The sequence below is a fragment of the Halyomorpha halys genome, unplaced genomic scaffold (genome assembly GCF_000696795.3).
Source record: "Halyomorpha halys isolate HHAL.00 unplaced genomic scaffold, Hhal_1.1 Scaffold214.1, whole genome shotgun sequence".
NCBI classification, from domain to species: Eukaryota; Metazoa; Arthropoda; class Insecta; order Hemiptera; family Pentatomidae; genus Halyomorpha; species Halyomorpha halys.
The window spans coordinates 433,527-451,398 of record NW_027110944.1 but is presented as its reverse complement, the minus strand read 5'-3'; the positions used below and the strand labels follow the sequence as shown (position 1 = coordinate 451,398).

The following is a 17,872-nucleotide window of genomic DNA, read 5'->3' as shown; positions in this document are numbered from 1 at the left end:
ATGCATCATTAAAGAAGAATATAGTAACTTATCTAAAAATTGCCATTTAAAATTGGGAAATACTAAATAAGGTTCGAAGCCAATGGAAATCAAAAGCTTTTAATTTGAAGGCAATCTAATTAAACACGATATCTCAATGCATGAGCGAGACCTCCAGCCACACTATCGGTCATTGCTTCAGCAAATACTGCCGCATTTTCTACATGTATTGCACTCTTCCTGTTTATATAATTACGACTTGCATTATTTTGTTTGTTTTTATGAAGTAATATAGGATTGTGATTGTTTTCTTCACTTTATCAAAGCGTACTTCAAAATACGGATGTAGCCTTTATTTATTTATTATGATATGTCTGAATTTATTTATGTTCGCAATATAGCCTTACAAACGTTCTCAGTGTTGAATTATTTGTTTCAAGCTTCAGTAAAAATGTATTATAAAAATTTTCTGACAGACCATTACCTCATAAAAATACTTTTACGGTATTCAATAGATCTATTTTTTAAATTCAATAGTTTAATTTCATACCTACATTGTGAATGTTTGATGACCTCCAACATTCTTATGTCGTAGTCTCCTTAGTCTCATCCAACTCAAGTGCCAGATCCTCAATGTAACAGGAAAATCCTGAGAAACTTCTCTTCTATTAGCTCCTCACCTTCCACTTATTACCCAATCTCCCTTAACGTTTTTTCGCTGATCCTGAACCAAATGAGTATTAGACCTACTCCATTCCCTTTTCTTCTCCATTCAATCCAAAGAACTTGTATTTCCTTCATATACCCTAGACGACCGAGCTTTTGTACTTAAATCCCAATGGGACGACGATCAAGATCGAATTCCGACAAAACTGTTTAAATTCTTCCTTTACCCTATCCTACACATTTTCAATTTAAACCAATTTTCCCCCAGCCTGGAAAAAAGTGATTGTTGGCCCGATTTCACGAGGATCTTCCCTCTCACTAACTTTTTTTTCCAGCACTCTAAATGACCTAAATAAAGTGTATACACCATTCCCAATATCATTTGTAACCAGATGGCCTCCAAGTATAAACATCCTTCCACCCTTTTGACATTTTTAAGCATCGCTTTAAATGTTATAAGTTCCAGGATAGTATTAGCACTATTACCAGCTAGCTTTTATAAAATAAACAGTACCTGAACCGAGCGAAATCTAGAAAATCTATCAAAATCCTATTCATGTTTAGAAATTCTCTTCCGTTCTACAGTTTTATCTATCTTCGGAAAGCCACTTCTCTAGCATTTTTATCAGCCCTGTGAATTCCGGAGTCCTTCTGTGTCCACCCATAATTTTTTAACCCTTAATTAGTTAAAAATCTGGCGGTCGAGCGTAATTCTGACCTAATGACTTCCTTGCTCAACCATTGTTCTAGTAACTGTACTTCCTTACAAAGTACTACACCCCTGGCCCTTCATGCGTTGTAGTGGTACATTTTTTTAAAAAATTTATACATGTATTTTCCAATTTTTATATTTTTTAATTTATTATTTATTTTTTAGTTAATAATATAACTAAGTACCTATCCATATTTATACACCCAGAAAATGCTGTTTGAATCATTCATCTTTATATTTTATTTTATTTTCCATTTTGATGAAGTTTTCCAGTTCTTTATTCCACGTCTTTTTTTTCTACATCATCTACTTTTTTCCACATATTTTATTCAAGTTTATTTATCTTCTGTTACATTGGATATTTCTTCTTTCTTTTTTCCCCTATATTTGATCCCATTTTTCCAATTACCTCCATCTATTTTTTCTTTTTCTATGCAGGAGATTCATTTCAGTACCAGTAACCTATTTTAGTGGCAATGAATTTATTTTTAAAATTTCCATTTCTTGTTTGTTTCCCCTTTTTATATGTCAGTATGCTTAGTACAGAGTGTTTAAATAAATTTTATTTTAAATGATATGCCTATTCCAAAGAATTTATTAAAACATTTGGACATTTTTTTTTTTAAAGATTTATAAATTTACATTATAGCCTCACATATTTCAATAAATGTTTTGGATGTATTTCTGTAATTTACTTATTATTGGTAATAAGTTTATTTTTTCGGCATAAGTTATAAGATCCTTACTACTCCTGTGATATATCACATTGACTGTAATTTTATCAATGGTTCAAATACAATAATATACTTCCAAGATGGTGAGTACGACAACTATAAAAATTATCTTGCATTTATAATAACAATGACATGATTGCCCGTTCAGCCGAAGCGTTGGAAATGTAATTAGTAAAGATATGTATGATAAGACGTAATTAATAAAGATAAGATATGTAATTAATAAAGAAGTTATTTTAATAAGGAACATTGAGATATTTTTTATAATATTTGTTGTATAAAACTGTCTGTCTCGAACAACATAGTAAATATATATACAACTTGCATATTCATAGGACATATTGGGCCACTAGATTTAATAAAACGATATAACTAATAATAAAATCAATAATTCTTGTTAACAAGTGGGTAATTAATGGAAAATATTGAGAAAATCATTTTAATTAAATCCAGACTCAATTTCATTAATTAGTTAGTCGTTTTATTTTTATGGTTCAAAAATTCAAAATCCATTTTATATTCTTTCAAGGTATTTTTTAAAAATTAACTTAAAAAGGCTTCACGAATAAAGTCTTCATATTTTAGACAATGAAATAAGTATACTTCATTCCAGTGAAACTCAGTGAAGTTGAGTTCTGATCTGATTCCATTTTGTTTACTTTTTTTGAAAGCCAAGTTTTGAATTGTTTCGATACATTATCTTTTTTAAAAACAAAATGAGATATATCAATCATAAATAGAATGGTATGAAGTTACCTTCAATATATCTCTATTAAAAAAGCCGTGATATTCTAATGAGCTTGGGGCTGAAACTCTTTAGACATACTTATAATGCCGGAAGGAAGGATATATATATATAATTTTTTTAACAAATCAAATAGTATCATGTTAAGTCTCAACACTGTTTATTATATTATATTATCCAACGTTTCGGCCAATTCGGCCATCCTCAAGGAATAACAATTAACAGCTTATTATACATTCATTTGTAACAATTTTAACAACATTATTAATAATTTAACATACTTTAAATATAAATTTACACCTCAAATCCAAATTTAAAAATGTTTTGCAGGTTTTTCTGCCTAGGTCATTAATTACAAGTCAAATTACCCTATGAAAAAGTCGATTAATAGGGAATCATATTAATTATTAATAAGTTTACCTAAACTTATGTCCAGTTACCTATTTTGTCACAATTTTATTAATTTTTAAAATTTTAAATTTTAGATCAACTTAACACTATCAACTATTTTTAACCTTCCATACACTCAGGTCAGGATTGTTTTTAATTTATTTAAAATTGCATTTCGGTCTAAATTTTAATTTATTCCATTATTAAAATTAATTTAAAATAGCAACATAAAATTTTACTAATATTTTTCATAAATTTATTTTGTTTAAAATCTCTACATAATATTAGTTCAAATTCCTTGTATCTGTTTTAAAATTTACTGTGTAATTGATGTTCTCTGATATATAAATTGACTCAATTATTTTTCTTTTTTTCTTTATGTAAAAGAATGGTATTAACAAAATCAAATTTGTGTTGGTTTTTAGCTGCATGTTGCACTACTGCTGTTTTATTGGGATCCTTCTTATTTCTTGTATCATTTCTGTGTTGATATATTCTATCCCCCAACAATTACTTAGTTTTACCTATATACATAGCTGGACAATTTAAACGTAGAATTTTATATATTTTATTATTATTCATATACATATTGTATTAGTTTAATTTTAATAATAAGTAAATATAAGAGGTAGGAAAAAATAAATTAATAGACACATGGCGAAGTGTAATTAATATCAAATGATTAGAAAGGATGACTTCAGATCTGTAATATTTTCCAGGTGGTTAGTCATGGCGGTTTATTCGCCTTGCAATTTAAATTTTTTCTTTTTTTTAAAGCATTCTTTCTCTCATCTGATACTTTAAAGTATAGTTAGCTTGTCTTGACGATGAGAACCCGCCTTAGGCTTTCATGTCTTTAATCTCACTGGTTTCGTGTAGGACGATCATCGAAACTTTCAGTTAGTGTGCAAATTTTCTTTTTTTATTCTCCTTTTTCAAAAAAAAAAAAAATAATAAAAAGGATAGGGGCCACTAATCTTTATTCATTTATTTATTTGTGAATTGTTTTCATGAAATTTTCATATTGCATAAAACAATGAGAATGTTCTTGATGATCCTTGGCAAGATTGGAAATGTTTCATTCAAACTTTCTCAGGTTCAGTCATAAATCTATATTTAATTTATTTAGTTGATTGGCTAAAATAGATTCATCATGTTTCAGACATTCACACAGTTCCAACAATATAAGAGTTTTTGACTGCAAGTAAATTGGGAAAACTGCATTATATTTTGCAAAATATATCCGTCCAAATTTACGCATAGTTAAATTATTATTAAGTATTTTTTCTTCCCCGGCGGACCCGCCCCGCTAAGACCCCCGGGAAGCGACGGTCCTATATCACTTTTGAAATATTAGCTTAGAACGAGAAGAGGAAACTTTAGGATAGTTAAATCGAGCAATATTTAAAAAGCACTTGAGATTGAAAAACGACGTGAAACCCTCCACTCCCGCCCTCCATGGTCGCCTTACTTATTTGACTTATCAAACAGACAATTATAGCGAGTAGGTTGATCGATGTACGACATGTCACAACAAGAAAAAAGGCAATCTTTGATTTTCTTCAATCCTTTACCATCCTGTTGCGTTAACTTAATTTACCCGATGAACTTGAGAGGACATGCTTGAAATTGTTCATGAAGCACGTTTCTCTCTATAGTAATATCCTTAGCATTCTATTCTTAAGCATAATTCTCACGCAGAAAATGCAATCTATGGTAAATCATTCAGAGCGGAATCCACACTAATACTCGCTTAACCAATTCTGCTCTCTTAACTATCCTTCCATCAGTAAAATAGACAGAACCATGTAGACTGTGCAAAATAGCGTAATGACCATTTTTGGTATTCTATCTTATCCCATTTATTATAGATTGGTAAAATAAGACACACCTCCCATTCTCTGAGCTTTTATTCTTTCATTCAGATCTCCACAATTAACTTAAATACCTCTCAATTTGAATTCTTTTGTCGGTATCCCGTCAGTTTCTGGTGCTTTTATAGTCTCACAATACCTTCTTCTGGATCTGAGAGTTTCACCTTTCAATCTTTCTTCGTTATTACTGGTTCCCGACCTGTTTCTTGTAGGGTTCGATTTGAGTTTAGAATATCTCTAAGGTAGTCTTCTACCTATTTATCTTATCATCCTTGGCTCTTCGATGTCGAGGATTCGACCTTTCCTGCTTTCACAAAACATGTCCAAGAACAGAATCCTTTTATTTCTTGCTATTATTTTGCCATAGAAAGCTCTGCTATTTTTGTTGTCAAAATCCTCTAACATCGGCGGTAGTTTTTTTATTAAGCTAATTTTTAATAGTGTTTAAATAAATAAAATTTTATCCATTTTAGTCTCAAAAAATGTTTATTCCATTTATAAATCCGAAGTTTCGGCCAATTCGGCCATCCTCAAGGACAATCTATCACAAATAGTTTTATTACAAATATAATCAACAATTCCGAACAAATAACAATATTATTTATAAGTTATCAAGCCTTAATACAATTTTAGTACCAAAACATTTAAAAAACTACTTCATGCAGGCAATTCTGCCCAGGTCATTTCTACCAGTCCTCAAAATACCCTATGAGACATTAAAACATTAGGGAATCATATAATATTGTTAGTGAGCAATTCTTAGATTATGTCTAATTACCTAATTAGTAAATTTTTCACATTAAATTATAAATTAAAATTATTTATCACAGTCAACAATAAAATTTATCATAACAATATTTGTAACCTTCCATACACTCAAGCATTTAAATTATTTATTACAACTATATTTTGGTTAACTATCCTCTTTATTTTATTATTACAATTCCTATCAATTAAGATTATAAATAAACTAATTTTTAATTTTTAAGCCTTCCTTACTGCTTCGCTTATTCTGATCCATTTGTTGTGCAGATTTTCTTCTTCTGTTTTTTATGTATAGTTTCGTAGTTCTTCTTCCGCCTATCTTGTATATAATTACTTTTTTCTAAAGATATTTTAGCTTCTCTACCGTATATCTACTCCTGGTTTTTTTTATTTTCCTCTTTGTTTGTATCATATGAACACTTGAACAATCCTTTACTTTTATCTTTTATATCACTTCGTAACCTGTTACCTATCATGATTTGATCTATTAGGTTTTTGGTTTTGCCATCTTGAGCGACCCATGTTCCCTGGTTTTTACTTGATCCAAAGTCTGCTATTTTGTACCCATTATTGTTGCTATATTTATGGAGCTTTAATTCCCTTATTGCTTTTTTAAAGTTTCTTTCCTTTAAATTATACCGTTTGAATCTTCTAGAATAATTTCTTTAAGGACAAATTCTTTCGTTAGACGTCTTGTAGCCCAAAATCACATATTTTATTCTTTCTTACCATGAAGCTAGTTCTGAGCAAATTTTCTTCATGTCCACTATATGGTGTGTATATATGGCCATGTATATATTCATTTAGATTCATTATATGCGGTTCTTTTATGCACCATATTTCCTGGAGGACCATAAAATCGATCTTGTATATTCCTAGATAGTAATCTAAGAAAAAAAAAAAGAAAAATACTTTATGGAAACGGAAATATTAGGTCATGGGAAACATGAGACATTTACTCATCCATATGTAGAAGGGTTGATCTTTTATTTTTATCCATACGGATACAACTGTAAGTAAGCGGAGCTATATTTTACCTAATGCAGGTAATCGACATAAGAAAATTATCTTAGAAACGTCGATACTGTATTGTTTATATTAATGGTGTTAGTGGTTATTCTCTGGCTAAACCATATTTTTAATTTATTTTAAAGGTGGATACAAAAGCTCATGCATTTTTGACCAATGTCTAATGTTCGTTCTAACAAAAATACATTTTTGTGAAGTCCACAAGGTATTTCTTCTAAAGAACTACAAATATTCAAGCATGTATAAAATTGACATATGGGTGATTAAAAAAAATGTTAGACGTTTTGATGATAATAAGGCGAAATTATGGGCTATAAAGTTATAATTATAACAAAATTAATTTTTGAACATAGAAGAGATTTACAAAATTTTATTGCAATCATCCATGTTTTGGATGCAGAAATTGAAAAAGAGGGACTGCTTTTTATCCATCCGGAGGTGATAAACCATACTTAATCGCTAGGTTTATCTCTCCATTTAATCCCTTCCAGTAAATTAGTATCTATTACCGAGATTCGAACCTAAACCTGCGGGAGTCAAGATCAAAATTGACCCTTCAGCGTTTATCTTATCAGATGCAAGCAGATATATCTAAATTTCCTGATGAATTTATGTTTTAAACAATTTCGATTATACGTAGATCGGTGGTTCCCAACCCATAAAAATACGGCCCACCACTACTCCAACGCGATAAAGGGCATTATCCTTTGGCATGTGCCATGTGAAAATTAGATTACCTTAAACTGCATATTTGTACCTGGTAAAAACTTCCACCTAATACACAGACATCAGGTAAACACTATAATTATCCATGATCCTACCAATTGCTGTTTGAATATCAGAATTAAAAAACTCTTTACCAAATATTCAAGCACCTTTTAGCATGAAATGAGTTTGTTCAGAGTCGTATTAAGATTCAAATTTATTTTTCGATCAACTATATCGTTTCTTGCAATGTTTCCTACTTTATTTTGCCTCTGAATTATTTGCATGTGGAACGTCGGTTGTTCTTCAAGACAACCATATATTTATCTGATCCACTTACACTCCATCACTGGCTAAGAGGTTTCCGTTATATCGGTATAACTGGCCTCATTTGTACTTCTTATGATGATGTGTGATAGGAAAACCCCTTGGAGGGGATTTACGTCATCCGAGTGTTCTTGGACAGTCAAGATACTGTAAATGTATGAATACTGAACAATTTTATGTTCTGAAATTTCGTTTAGTTCAAAATAATAAGTGAAATACAAAATTAAATCGACAACTAAGATTAATTAATTTTTTTAATTACCGTTATTATTATGTGTATATATACAGGTCCTCCCATTACACACCCAATGGACCACATCAGTGACATATAGACCATGTTTTGAAGATATAATTGATATTCTAGCCCCCAGTTCTCCAGTGCACCTAACTCCGGACTTTAGAATGTGAATGAGTATTTTTTTTCAAAGGATTTTGATAATAAGTCTGATTTGAAGACATTAATTAATATCATATACCGATAATTTTTTGTGTTTGTAAAATGTTTTACCGTTAATTTTACTATCTAAAATAGGTTTTAAATCATTTTCCCTGTTTAGGTATTAATATTAAATAAAAATTATAGTGTATGTTTTAATAATGCTATGACAAAAACTAAAAATTATATTAAGTCCGAGGCAAGAATATAAGCCACATTATATTCTATTACATGACCACTATTAAAAAATAAGCAATAATTTTTTGGATTGAAAACAATTTTTACAGCCAGAAAAGTAGTTATCTGCTTATATTAAGCCTGTATTGTTCAACCAGAGACAAAAACAGCCACTAATCTATGAAGATAATTTTAATATAAGTAATAAATGAAATGATAATTAAATTTCTAATAAATAAAAATAATGTTCATCATTGGAAAAATGTACCTGATCCTGTACATTTATTCTAATGATGAAACTAATTTAGGACGGTAATTACGTCGAAACATCCTCTTCTGCTTCTTCTTCTTCTTCCTCTATAACTCTTCTAAACACTCAGGAACATTCATATTTCAATAATATAGTGGTCTCGAAGAACGTAATAATGAGGATACTTCAATCCTGAAATTTGTGGATTAAAACTGACCAAGTTATTATGAACGATTTCTCCATTTATTGATATCCCGTTCGTTTGACTCTACCCTCAGGTAATAAGGATCGGATGAAGTTTTTAGGATTTATAAAAAAACAAGCCGTAAAATAATTTGTATTTTGACCTTTATTTGGAGCAATCCGTACAACTTTGTTTTTATAATGATTAAGATTCACAAATAAATTTTTAAAAATACAATAAATGAACAAAAGAGCAATATAAAATAAATATAATTAGTGGAGAAATGGTGAGTACTTCAAATACTATAGAAAGTAACAAGATGTGATTGGATTTTAAGACAACCAGTAAAATTAACAATACCTAACAGACTAACTTACTACAGCATCTTACCTACCCATCTTATTACGGCAAGAATGGAGAGCAAGATCGATATTTTCTAAAAATGTAATTATCCACTGCTTACTGAATCCTAAAAATTGACAAAATCAGACAAAGAAAAGTTCTAGATTTTTGGCCAGCTCCTTTTTCAATCCACACCCTGAATTCCTTAATCCAATCCACATGGAATTGATTGGAGCATAATTAAATATTCCATTCCAAATGGCTTTCCCACCTAAAGCATTTCATCCTTCAGAAATATCAAGCTTCATTTAGAAATACCCTTCTCACAAAGCTCCTGAATACGTCTCAATCACATCCCATTTTCTGAAACATCTTCCTCAAAAAGCTGTTCTACTCCTTACCACAAATATAACGCTAAACTCCGATTCAGATATTATACCGACTAGTGGAAATTATCCATAGTTGAAATGATACCAAAACCCCCCAAAAAACTGCCAGAATACTCATCCTACTATCGTCCAATCTCTCTTTTATCTATCATGGGAAAAATCCTGGAGAAACTCATTTTGAAACGTCTGCACACCATCCTAGATTCCAATTATATAATTCCAGATCACCAGTTTAGATTCCAAATATCTCATTCCACTATCCAGCATTGTCATCGGGTGGTGGACGTTGTGTTGTCCCCATTAGAACGCGGAATGTAATGCTTAGGACTCTTTCTTGATGCAGATCGAGCCTGGGACCCGGGACTGCTATACAAGATCTGTAAATTCCTACCCACTACAATTACTTTCCCATTAACTATTCCTATCTCACTGAGAGATTATTCAAAGTTAACCTCAATAGCGCTACGTCTGCTGGTGTACTTCAGGGTAGTATCATAACTGACATAGTCCTCACCTCATACGCCGATGGCCCATGTATCTTATCAGTGAATGATGGTCCATCAATTGTATCCCAAAATCTCTGATGTCGCATTGCAACTCTTGAGGAATGATGTCAAAATTGGAGAATTAAAATAAATTTGATCAAATCACCTTTACCATTCGTCGTAAACCTATGACTACCCGTCCTATATTATGCTTTAATGATACTCCACTTATTCTTGAAGAACAGATCTGCTATCAAGGACTACATCTGGGGAAACGACTAACTTGGAATCCCCATACAAGTCTGAAAAGAGAGGTAACTGCTTGTCGATTCTGATTATTACAACATTAACTAAACAGACGATCTAACTTCCTATTAATTACAAAAGACTCATCTACATGATGATGATAAGGCCTATTTGGACGTACGGAGTTGAGCTTTGGGGATCCACAGAACTATCGAATTCTTGAGACAAGCGTTAGTTGTTATCCCAGTACTTTTTTACATTTATATTCATGCTCCTATTGGTTTTTCTTTTGAAATCGACATATTATCCTGGAGATTCTTGCTGTCTTTTACGAAAATTACCAAATCATCAGCACAAGCTGATAAATTGTTGGTGTAAATGATCATTGTTATTTTGTTATCCAAGAAGATTAACTTCTCAACCTTATGGTAAATAAATCCTCTCATCACAGGTTTGGCTTCCTTTAGGGTTTAGCAGAACAACAAACAAAAGAGGGCTGAGGAAACAATCCAGAGAAATACCTGTATCTCTTCCCCTCCGATTTGGATTTTGATGTTCTTACTTCATTACTATTTATTTTATACAAGCTTTCCTCCATAGAGCTCCATACCTATTTTTAGCTCCTCCCATAGCTAAATTTTCCTTACTCGTTTATTCAAAGTATTTTGTGAAATCCACAAACCATCCCCTTCCCAAGGTCTGTTTTCCAGACATTTGCCTAGATGTAAAATTAAGTTCCTGAGTACTTTATTGCAGAAACAATACCTCGTCTAAGCTTCTTTCGATCTTTAAGCAAAAATCTGTATTTTTCACTCCCTAAAATCCATTTTTCCATTCAGATTAGGTTTATAAGATAGTGAAGAACTTTTCAATACTATCTCATGTATCTGAGGATTCCTGTCATTCTTTTAGTTTTAATAAAAACATTTTTTATTTGTTTTTTTAAGAATTTCATTATTAATACCCATATTAAAAAATTTATTTTACATATATTTTATAAATCAAAAGTCTATTTTAGTAATTTGTAAATAATTTGGCTGAAAATATTTATACTTTGAGAATTAATTTCACTTAAATATTAAATAATTTACGCAAATACAAACTTTGCTTTATTTAGCCACTTAAAAACCTCATTTAAATGATTTTAAGAAAAATATATATTTTTAAAGAAACTTTTGTCGAGTATACAATCCTGAAATTTAGAATTACTTGACTTAAATTTTTTTTTTTAAGTTATTGCTTACTATTATAAGAAAATAAATAAATGAAATACTTAAAAAACTCAAAATTTTAATTTACTACTTTCCTGTAGAACTTTAGAGAAATGGTATAATTCTCTATAGAGGATATATTCTCAATATAGGTTTATATAGACTTTTTTGTTACTTTGACTTCCTTAAACATTGTTAAACATTGTTACGTTCCAACATAAAATGTTCATACGTTATTTCTAAAGATGAAACTAAAAATAATTGTAACTTTTCCTTTTATTTAGCAATATCACACATTACTATTTATATATAATTATTTTTTAAATATTTTTTTAAAATAAATATGTGTATAAACTTTAAAAATTTACATTTAAAAATCTGAGTTTCAGTTGCGTGGCCAAATGAATTTGAATTACCCTGCCTCGTGATTGGGGATAGGGGGTGGTCTCGGGGGAACGTGGAGGTGGAAGGGAGGGTATATAGGGCCTGCAACCCTCTCTTCGGTGTCCAGTGCCTTCGAGTGTCGTCTGTTCCAGTGCGTGTCTCTTCTCCAGTTGACGACAGTTCGTCCTAACAGTGAGTACTCCTCACCGATTGACGAGAAAAATGAAACATAAGCTATTTATAAAAAATCCTACATATAGGTTTAAAAAGATATACATATTTTTTACAAAACAATTTTTTTTTACTAATGTAACTGCATATACGTTATAGATGAATATAGAATCCTTAACATGAGATTTTCAGAAACTAATGTGACTATCGAATTCTGAAAAGTCTATTTTGAACTTTCTCTATCAAAAAAAAAAAAAAAAAAAAAATTGATTCTGTAAATTTTTTAAAAATTAAAAAAAAAATACATATATAGTTGTTTATGTATGTGCAATTTTTATCAAGAAGTAATAATATTCATAATCCTTAATACAAGTTTAAAGTAGTACAGTTGAACTAAATTTTCAACAGGAGTATTAAAACCTTTTTTTCGATGTTAAATGTAAGTGTAAGGAATTTTAATATAAATAAATGTAAGGTAGAGTAACAGCCTTAATTTCTCATTGAAATTCAATGTGATTCATCAGTGAAGTGCCATTTTCTATGGCGCTCTTGACAAGTAATGTGGTAGTTTAAATAGAAAATTTATTCAAATAATTATTAAGAAAAATATTAATCTTCAATAAATAAATTTAGAACTCTTTCAACTATTAGAAACCGTTTACAGAGAAAAAAAAAATGAAGAAAGCGTTACTAACTCTTGTTCTCAAATTTCGGCCTCGTCTTAAGAGTTGTTGAGGCGAAATATTCTTTTATCCAATAGCATAAAATAAGATTTTCAACATTTTATATAGTTTTGAAATGAAACAAAAATATTTTTTTCTCATTCTATTAACAGCCTGTCGAAAAATGCCAGTTTGACCGTTTAGAATAAAAATTTGACCTTTTTTTTTTTTTTTTCAAAACAAGAGCTAAATATTATAATTTAAAATAATGGGCCACAAATAAATGGGAATAAAATTTTTTTTAAGTGTTTCACTAACTAGTTTTATTCATAAATGGTTTTTGATAAGAGCGTACTGTACAGGTATACCACCTTTTGTCTTTTTGGTAAATGTTTTTCAAAATTTACTCTATACGCTTACTTTTTTTTTTATATTTGTTTTGGTTGATTTTATCAATATAGAATCTTAGATTAATCATCTAGAATTTTTTCTTATTTGCAAAAAAAAAAAAATAATTGACAAAATTATCAACTGATAGTGTTAAGATATTTACATCACACAGTGCCACTCTTTATAGAAGAGAACAATCAGTAATTGTGTTGCTCTAGAATTTCAGAGGAATACAAGTAATATGATCATGTTTTCATAGTAAATAATTGAAACACTTTCGGTAGTATTTTTGCTAATATAAGAAAGTACCTTCTTTGTTATATAACTTTCAAATTATAAAACATGCCCATTAACTTGATCAATCTGATAACGTGTTTGCTTGTTTTTTCTGAAAAGAAGTAATTATATGGTAATGTCTACAGGAAAAGTTAGTTTTTTTTTAAATGAGAGTATCAATAGTAATTAATAAGTAATTTCAATTTATTCAGTGACAAAATTATTTAATGCAAATTAGTAATATAGTATATAAGTAGGTTTCAGTTACTAGTTCAGTTGTTAAATACATATATATTTCATAATATAACTCCTAAAAACACAAGACGAGTTAAGGAAAGCATATGTGTGAAAATTATTTTTTAACACTTTAAATGAATCGCTGCTTTGGTCGAATTGTTGCATTTCTGAAAAAAAAAATGTTTTAATTTTATTTTTAAATGGACGTTTTCCAAAAGTATTGCCGTAGACAGGGGTTTCTTTCTCTACTGACTATCCTAAAGCTAGTAGAGTTGTCAAAACTTATCCACAGTCTAAGGTAAAATTTATAGAATACATCAAATAAAAAATAAAATATATATATTTTTTGTCAGATACGCCACAAGTCAATAAAAAAAAATTAATGTTATTTTCTTAGAATATATATTCGTTGTAACGGTTTATCTATCTTTCTATCAACATGTAATATACAAATATGTGTTAGTAAAAATATAACTTTCCTTACAGATAGTAAAAAAAAAAAAAAGCTCGTTCTTCCATAGTTTAATATCAATGAATAGATAATCCTTAAGCCTTAGGTAATCAAAGATTAATCTAAACTTCGGTTATATTGGAAAAAATACGTCATAGTGATGTTATCTACTGGTGGGAGAAAAATGTATTTATTAGAAAAAAAAAATGTTGAATAAAGTTTTTTTTTTCTTTAATGATTCACTTAATACATATAAAAAAAAATATCGCCGAAAGTTTATACCATTGACATATAATTCGTGGTAAGTTTCAAACAACTGGTTTAATTCATATTTGTACTGTTCCCCTCTTATATCGTAAAATATAAGTTATTCACAAATCAACTTGACTTTTGATATTTACAACATATTCGTTAATTAAGTCCATTTTCATTTACCCACTCTAATATCAGGTATTGTAAGCATTATTGTAAATCAAATGCTTTATGATTAAAGTATAGTACTAAGGAACAAAATTTAATGATTAAAACTTGTTTTAGAGAACCTATCAGTTTGCTAATAAAAATTGTTCTCGCGATAAGGAATAAGCTATGAATAATTTAAATTTATATCCATATTTTTTGGTGATTGTAATATTTATTAAATACAAACCCGTCATCATTTGATACGCAAGTTGACTAAATATTTTTCCTTACTGCATTAAACAACGGAAAAAATATAATTAATTACGAATGTAATTTTGTAAAACAATGAAGAGTTAGTCTAAAGTAACGAAGTGTTCAAAATAATAAAATAAATAATCATAGGGAATATTATGACTTTATTTTAATTTTCTTTTGACTGTTTAATAATAATGTTTGAATAGGTCGAACTAATCTTCTATGTCTAAATTAAGTTTATATTTAAAACTTTTAATGTTTTTTCTAATATTTTTTTTTTATCATTTATGTCACATTAAATTTATTTTCCTATATTTTATATGACAATGGTTAAAATTTATTATATCAATTATTGATACCTCATTAAAATTTCTTATATATTAAACATATACTTTAAACATCTTTTGATGTAGAGAATGCCTATTTCATTAAGGGGCTGAGGATATGCCACCTCTCCACACTACTCGGCTAATGGACATAACATAGTCGGAAACTTGCAGGCGTTATTTGTGGCGTCTATAGGCTTTGTCATTTTTATTTTATTTTTGCTAGAAGTATAAACAATATTATGCTCGACCTACTGAATTAGTTTATTTACGACACACAATATTTTTACCCATTTAAAAGAAAAAATCTTTTGCTGAAGCCTTTTGAGAACCATTCGACAAGTATCTATGCTTACAGGTAGAAAACAATTTTGACTAAGTCAAGAAAATTAAATATTAACCTCTTTTTTTTTTATTTTCATTATTTTTTGTCCAAGTTTTAAATTATTATGTTTATGAAAAAAAGTACGCTTAGCTGTTGTGTGAATGTAGAAATATTTTATCTACATTTTATAAACTTTTCAGAGTTTCTTAGGTGATTAATTGAAATAATTAGGAGTCAGTATAAGGAACTGCTTTTTAAATATATTTATTGTTTTAAAGGAGTTTTTAAAAAAAAAAAATATTATAAAACGTTTAAGGAAATGATGATCTTGGAAAAAAATTTAAATAGATGCAATAAAAAAAATAAATTAATTAATAAAAATAGATGTCCACCCCTAAATATACAAGTGGTGATAAAGAACTACAATTTGGGTCGAAACGTCGGTATTTAATAAATAGCTTTCATTATTTTTATGTTATTTCTGACGGCCATCAAAGCCATTTTCTATTATTAAAAAAAAATTCTTAATAAAGCTCAGTATATATTTATATGTATACATGAAAAAGTGATCGCTCGACTTCCTGCATCAGTTGTAAAAATATTGTTCATTTTGTTTTGGAGACCTGGACATGAAATATTTTTACCTATTTAAAAAAAAACTAAAAATATACATCTTTTTATTTATTTTCTTAATACCAGATCGGCCTGGTGTGCATTACATAGTTAGTGTAAGAGGTATATATTTTTAACAACTAGTTATTGAGGGGGGTATAGTCTCATAAAAAATACATCCCTAACTATATTCAATGTTATAAATAAAAAAAAAATTAAGATAATAAAGAAAGAATAAATTGAATAAAATAATAATTCTTAATAAAAGATACAAGTAAAGTTAATAACAAAAACAATGACATTTATGGATTTCAAAAAAAAATAATTAACTTCTAATAGAAAAAAAGAAAGTGAATTCAAGAAAAGGATGAAGAGAAAAAAAAATTTATAGTGACAATAACAGAACTGATAAATATAGAATTTTTAACAGGATGTTCTGATTATGAGTTGTAGGTCACAGCTCCTTTAACTATAAGTAACTGGGAGTGGAACTTCATGAACCTTTTTTTATATGATCCTCTATTGTCTCTATTTGTGATTCCCGATGGAATTGGCTGTAATCATAATGTATAAATAGATAACTTGTATATGAATGTGGGTTCAATCATATTCGAAAGAAGTGACATTAAATAGTAATTAAATTTTATAAAAATAAAGTTACTGTAGGTAATGATTATTATTACTTTTCCTCAGTTATATAAATAATAGTGAAACTTTAAAACATACTTTCTGATGTTCTTTGTGTATACAAAACGTAATTTCTTACTTTAGAAGTCAAAACTCGTCTCAAGGTTTTAAAAAAACTGTTTTACAGGAGAACGGGTCGTGAACGGCCAATATGCGTGACCTGAAAATTCAAATACAAATATGATAATAACATTGTTGTGACTGTAATAGGCGTATAACGTTGTTGGGTAATAATGTAAGGAACGGGGCACAAAAAACGTTTTCAAGTGCCGAAGGACAAGCACTCGAGTGTCATACCGAAGCGTAGGATTGGAAGATAACGTTCAAAAGGGATTGCTTGAAATGGGTTCCAGACCCACTCTGGTGCGACTCGCGGTTTCCTTGGTGCTTTGGCACGCTGGCTCGATAACCAGTCCCTTCGGGACCAATTCGGAACGGATCTTATCCCCGACGTTCATTCGAACAGTCGGGTTCAAGGACAATGACAAATCGGTCAAGATCCTTGGATCATAGTTATTCTTGTTCGGCATTCTGTTCGGAATCTACATACCCTTGCATGAGTCATACTGTCCATTATCTTTGCCTTCATTTCAGATTGGGGTACATCGTATTTATACACAAATATATATCATACTTGTGAACAGATATGAGGAGAAGATGGTTGGAGATGCTGTCAAAATATAACACAATTAAGTTGAAATAACTTAATTAATCCTGCCAACGTTTCGTCCAGAATTTCTAGCCTTCATCAGGGCTAAGAACATAGAACAAGAAGAATAAAAAAGAAAAGAATTAAACAGAAGGACATAAAGTAAATAATTGTACAAAATGAAAGTAGTAAAATTTAAGTGATTAAAGAATTGGAAAATAAAATAAATATATAGGCAATTCAATATGTTAGTAAAAATAACATAATTAAGGAAATAAAATAAAATTTGAAATTATATAATGCAAAGAAATATGAATATTTTAGTTGATAGAAAAAAATAAAATTGAGATATTAGTTACATTTTTTTTTCCCTCAATTGTTTTTTTTCCCCATAATTTA

General features: G+C 29.4%; 1 protein-coding gene across 1 annotated transcript in view; it reads left to right on the top strand.

Annotated features, from left to right (window-relative positions):
- The first annotated feature begins 12,137 nt into the window (after positions 1–12,137).
- The window catches only part of ITP (ion transport peptide), a 165,959-nt gene continuing 160,224 nt past the window's right edge, over positions 12,138–17,872 (top strand). The window contains exon 1 of the mRNA XM_014418993.3: positions 12,138–12,222. The gene's annotated coding sequence lies outside the window, so the exon portion shown is untranslated. The remainder of the gene's footprint in view (positions 12,223–17,872) is intronic.